Source organism: Meleagris gallopavo, chromosome 8, assembly GCF_000146605.3.
Source record: "Meleagris gallopavo isolate NT-WF06-2002-E0010 breed Aviagen turkey brand Nicholas breeding stock chromosome 8, Turkey_5.1, whole genome shotgun sequence".
Lineage (NCBI taxonomy): Eukaryota > Metazoa > Chordata > Aves > Galliformes > Phasianidae > Meleagris > Meleagris gallopavo.
The window spans coordinates 19,183,092-19,188,581 of record NC_015018.2 but is presented as its reverse complement, the minus strand read 5'-3'; the positions used below and the strand labels follow the sequence as shown (position 1 = coordinate 19,188,581).

The 5,490-nt window shown below is 41.5% G+C and overlaps 1 long non-coding RNA gene across 1 annotated transcript in view; it reads right to left on the bottom strand.

The window, feature by feature from the left end:
• Nucleotides 1-2,296: 2,296 nt before the first annotated feature.
• Nucleotides 2,297-5,490, bottom strand: part of LOC116216889 — an 8,088-nt gene continuing 4,894 nt past the window's right edge. Inside the window, exon 3 of the long non-coding RNA XR_004160514.1 lies at nt 2,297-3,193. This is a non-coding gene — a long non-coding RNA (uncharacterized LOC116216889). The remainder of the gene's footprint in view (nt 3,194-5,490) is intronic.

The following is a 5,490-nucleotide window of genomic DNA, read 5'->3' as shown; positions in this document are numbered from 1 at the left end:
CCTCACCCTAAAAAGGCAGAGCTGTCTGCTGGCGACATAGTCTGGATGCCTTCTATATGAACTAATGCAAACCATCGGGAGAGCTGCTTCTGTGTGGCTGAGGAGCCCTATCAGCTTTCCATCAATAACAAAGTACGGTCATCTTTACAAAATTATTTGTGCTGAGTTGCGCATAAATGCTGTGCTCATAGACATGCTGTATGAAAATCTCATGTTACAAGAAAAGGCACTTAGTGATGTCCTGGGTTACCCTCTGCATCTCCTTCGACTGGAAAGCACAGGGAAAAAACACAATCATCATACCTGAATAGCAAGCATTATTTCTGCTCAGGGAATATGAAGTTACTGCAAATATTTGATTTATTTTTGCTTCTGCAGTAAAAAGTTTCTGCCTTGTAGTTTGATTGTCAAGACTTTTCTTTGTTTAGATTTAACTTGATATGACGAAATCCTTCAGAAATAATAGACGTGCTTTGGAAAAGAAGCCACAGCACAGAAGGGCACCTATCCAAACAACCAGACCTCTGCCTACTGCTGAGGAAATGACAGGGTATCAGCTGAAGTAGGATCTGCATCCCCCTTGTTTTGAAGAAATCACTTTATTTCTTGATATATTTATAACATTCATATCCACTACTTTAATGTGTTTCAGAGAGAGCCAGATCTCCCTACTGACGTCAAGAGGAGCAGCTGAAAACAGGCCAATAACAATTTTTAGGCTTTAAAGCAGGCTCTGTGGCTGTTCAGGAAGGAGGAGATTTCTTGCTACAAGCACAGATAAGAAGAAAGCCATTTACAAGAAAGAAACTCAGTAAATCATGTCCAAATTATCCATGTTTTGCTGTAGCTCTTATATTTCGTTGCCACAATAAGGATCCTTCCTGCAGCAAGATTTTCATCTGAATTATTTGGAGATTTCCTTGATTAAGGATCGCAAGTGAGGTTTACTCCAAATCTTTGTTTTGGTCTATCTGCATTTTTATTTTCATCTGTGGGCTTTTTTCATTCAATCAGAAATACCCAACACTGTAAAATGAAAATGAACTTTCAGCCAATCTATCACATCTTACTGTTTTGTTTCAATAAATATAAGCCCCCTATACAAAACACAGTGACGTTTAGAACTTGTGCTAGGGGTTATGTTAAAGCAGTGGGTGAGCATTTCCTATGGCCTGCAATAATCAAATGGGGCTCTACTGGCTCTTAATCCCTCCCCATGCCCTCCTCCCAGGTTGCTTCCTGGAACAGGGTATTAGTGGCTGCAACGAAAACAACAACCTGTGGTGCGGGAAGGAGAATGTGCTGCAGTGCTCCCAAGTGAATAGCACTGCAACTAAAGATTCTGATTAAACAGTGATGTTTATCTGTGAGCAGAAGAAAGCCTGAGCTCATTCAGCTCAGTTTTTATGAGGTGGTTTATTTTTGTTTATCATCGCTGGGGTTCCCTATGGTTTATTTGCAATTAATTTTCAATTCAGAGGAGATGCGGAGATGCTTTCCATTTATCATCAGTTATTCTGGAAACGATGACATTCACATGCAGAAAGGAACCCCTCCTACAAACGTGCCAGTTCCTCGAAGCAGCTCATTTAATAGCAAAGTTTTGCAAAAACACAAGATACACAAGAGATTAATCAGACCACGCACAAGTATACCTCTATAGCTAATGAAATAGAAAAGACAAAATTTTTTGACTGGGCTCTATGCAACCTGATCTAGCTGTAGATGTCCCTGTTCACTGAAGAGGAGATGGACCAGATGGCCTTAAATTGGCCCTTCAAACTCAAACAATTCTATGAACCTATGATTCTTAAAGGTATTTTAAAAAATGTTCTAATAAATGTACATACAGACAGCCAGTTTACTCAGGCCTGCCATCTCCTACAGATAGGTCTTTTGTCTATCACCAAACCACATCCCTCAAACTCATTCACCTCCATGTTTCACGCAGACAAGGACAAATGCTGACACATCAGCATTTTGCATGACAGAAATTGTCAGCTGAGGCCACCTCTGCACTTTTCTCCTTTGGGTAAAGAATTTAATTGCCCTGCACCAGCATCTGTTAGCACACAGAAACAGTCATGAAGTACCTTAGTGTAGATACACAGCATTACATCCTACAGCTGAGCAAGTGATTTAGTAACCCAAATTTGAGGCATCATTTTTCTCATCTTGAAGAAATACTTCATCATAATCACATGGTTTGCACACTTTTTCTATCATCCACAGAAAACCCAATATTCAAAGTTCCTACTTTGAACAATAGACAACAGAAGTACAAGAAAAGCCTCTTTAAAAACCAGATTTTTTTTATTTTTATTTATTTATTTATTTATTTTGAGCTGGACCAGTCTTAGAAAAAATTCCAATTCCTTTGTTGCTTGAGTTCTCCAGTCATGCTCAGGGTCCAGACTGTGGTTTGGAAGGATCTCAATCATATTGAACATCACTTGTAATGAGGGATTTACTGGACTGAATGCTCTCACTCTGGTTGAAAAACAGTTCTCTTATTTCACTTCTTTCCTTACTGAAGATTCTGTCTGCTCTCTCCACGGCACTCTGATGAGATAATGCTAAGTCCAATTCCAAGCAATGATTCTGAGTATGTATTTCAACAGTGTTGTGGTTAATTAACTTGTCAGATAGCAATCCAGAAGCAGTTGGATATATAGGTCCTTCAGGCACTCTGCATATTTTATCTTTGCTGTATCTCTAGCTATAACCATAGCTGTGGTAAGAATGCTGAGATTCATGTTTTTATACCTCGCTCTTCTCTTGCCAATCCTAACTTCCATTTCAGCTTTCTCTCTCTGGCTCCAGAGGCAAAGAAAACAGGCATCAGTGATGGGAACACCTGCCAATGCCGCTGAAGCAACCAGTGCTGATCCCCTCTTCCAGTAACACGTCCTGGCTGAGTGTGTCCAGGCTAAGAAGTTGCAGCCGAACTTACACACTCAAAAGCAGCTGGTATCAGGAAGTACTAAAATGAACAGTGCTGTTGTCAGAAGTTGCTTAACCAGATAGCCTTTAGGTTACTGGGGAAACTGGAAGCAGTTTAGGACTAGCTTTTCCTAATTCTGCAGGGCACTTCTCATTCTTATTTGCACTAATAATACATAATGCCTTGAGTTGCTCATCTTTCCAGAGAGCTGTTAAGATCTGTGCAATGAGGGATTTCAGACTAATTGAGCTGAAAGAGACATAAAAGGATAGAAGTCAACACCAAAAACAACACGGGCAAGACTCAGCTACCTGATTCCAGACTTTCCTTGCTTGGATGCTTACTAGCTCTGGAGAAAACTGACAGATACCCACTTTCTCCACTGCAGTATGCCCAGGTGCCCTGAGCTGCACTGATTTAGATGCCCAGAAGAGTCTGAGTTGGTCAGAGAAGGAGCTCAGCCTCCAGCCTGCTTTGCTCCCAGAGCAGGACTTCAGCTCAACCAGGAGGCAACAGTCCCACTGCTCTTGGCTTTCAGGTCTCAGAGGTGCAGACAGATGTCATAGTGGCTGTTCAGGGAAGACCTGAGAACTCCCTGACAGCACTCATCATGCTCACGGAACTCCAGTATAATTAGGGAGCCCCAGTTATAACCTCTGCCGCCAGAAATGGTCACATGTATTATTGATCAAGTGCCAAATACAACTCGCCTTGGGAACGTGAATCACAGTTCAGAGCTCCCTTCTTCCTCCTCAATGCCCTAAGCATTAGCCCACAGCCCTGCAGCTTTTTGTTTCTTCTATTAATGCTTTTTCTCCTTCTAATTAATTTTGGCTTGGTGGCACACATTCAAAAGGAGAGGGAAGGGTGTTCTTCCAGGATAAGCTGTTGCCTTGAAAATAGGACATGTAGATTTGAATTATCTCAGGCTGAGCAGGGAACTGAATGCAAATCCCCTGCTTTCTCTGCCAGCACTGTACCCACCTCTTGTTGTGGGAAAGGCACACACTGAGTGCTTCCAGAGAGGCTCCTTGCAGGAATGGGCCCTGCAGGACAGCTTATCTCTGGAGCCTGATCCCCTTAGCAGGACATTTTACTCAGGTAATTACCCAGCAGCCTCTGGCTGAGCATCTAGACTCTGCGTGACCCTTTAGTCAGGGTTTCTGATAGCTAATCAAAAGCATTAGAAAATAAAAGTCAGTGCTAATGTCTAAAATTCGGTATGGTAACAGTGCTTCCAGGACTGAGCTGAAATGTGCAAGCGCTAAGCTGACCTTAGGGTTTGAGCGAAACAGCCTCACAGCTGATGTTTTTGTGAGGAGGGAGGGCTGACAAGTGCTTTTCCTTCATAACCACTGCCTAAGCATTGTTAGCAACAGACCTGGGTTACTCAGAGCTAGTCAAAGCACAAGCCTCACAAGGTCGTCTCTGGGCATGATTTTTGTGAAAAAATTCAAACAGATGTTCATAAGCTGGGCTTACATCTCCTGCTGAGAGGGTGTTAAAAGACAACAGACAACTCCTGGGGCTTCTGCTGACCCAGGCACCCATAGCAGATGCCCAGAGACTGGAACTCACCCAGTCCTTTAAGCTCTATTATCCTGTATGCAAAGGGTCATCAAAAGCAATCAAAAAAGGATTGCTGTTTTGCATAACATTGATTCTATACATACAATTATATATATTCTCATGTCAGCTTTCCCTATTCTTTGAGAAAAGTTATGTTTACAAAAGAAAACCAACCCCAGCTATAAAATTAAGCAAATGTCCAAAAGCCAAACCTCATGTTTTGCTACAGTTCAATTAATTTACACTAACAGGATTTTCTAAAATTCAATATATAACATCACTGCCCTGCAATAATTTTTCACAGTATGGTACAATTCACTACCTATTTTTTCTTCTTGGCCCACAGTGAATAATCCAGCATTGCATGTTTAATAGTCTGAGTCACATAAATGTTGAAATTGATTACACAGAGGCACTGGAATAGTGTCTCATTTTGCTTGTTTCAAGTTCCACTGAAATTTGCTGAGACATTTACAATTCCCATGAAACTCAAAAGCTTTTTTTTTTCTCCCACCCACTGTCAGAACAGAGACTCAGAGAATGGCAACACGTGCTCAGAAATGGCAAGAATGCTGAAAAACCCCAGCTACTGTCCAAGAAGTGAATGTGAGATGAGTATTGCTTAAGCTGACTTTCCTCTAGCAGGGCACAGGTACCAAAAGCACATGGGCACATTGCTAATTCTTGGCACACTGCAACTTCTGTGATGGTCGCTATTCCTCTTCCTACAAGAAATTCTGCTATTAAACTAAGTTTCTGCTTACCAAATTTACCATTTTTAGCCTTCCAACACCACTTCAGGTATCAGAAGAATGGAACATGATCCCACCAGTACCTTCTACTCCAGGAAAAAAAAAAAAAACACACCCAACCCCTTAGTACTATTCCCACATTATGTGCTCAGCCTCTTCCTAAGCCCTTCCTCTACCCCATTCTAGTGGTTTAGCAATGAATTAATCGGAGTCTATTGATTATAA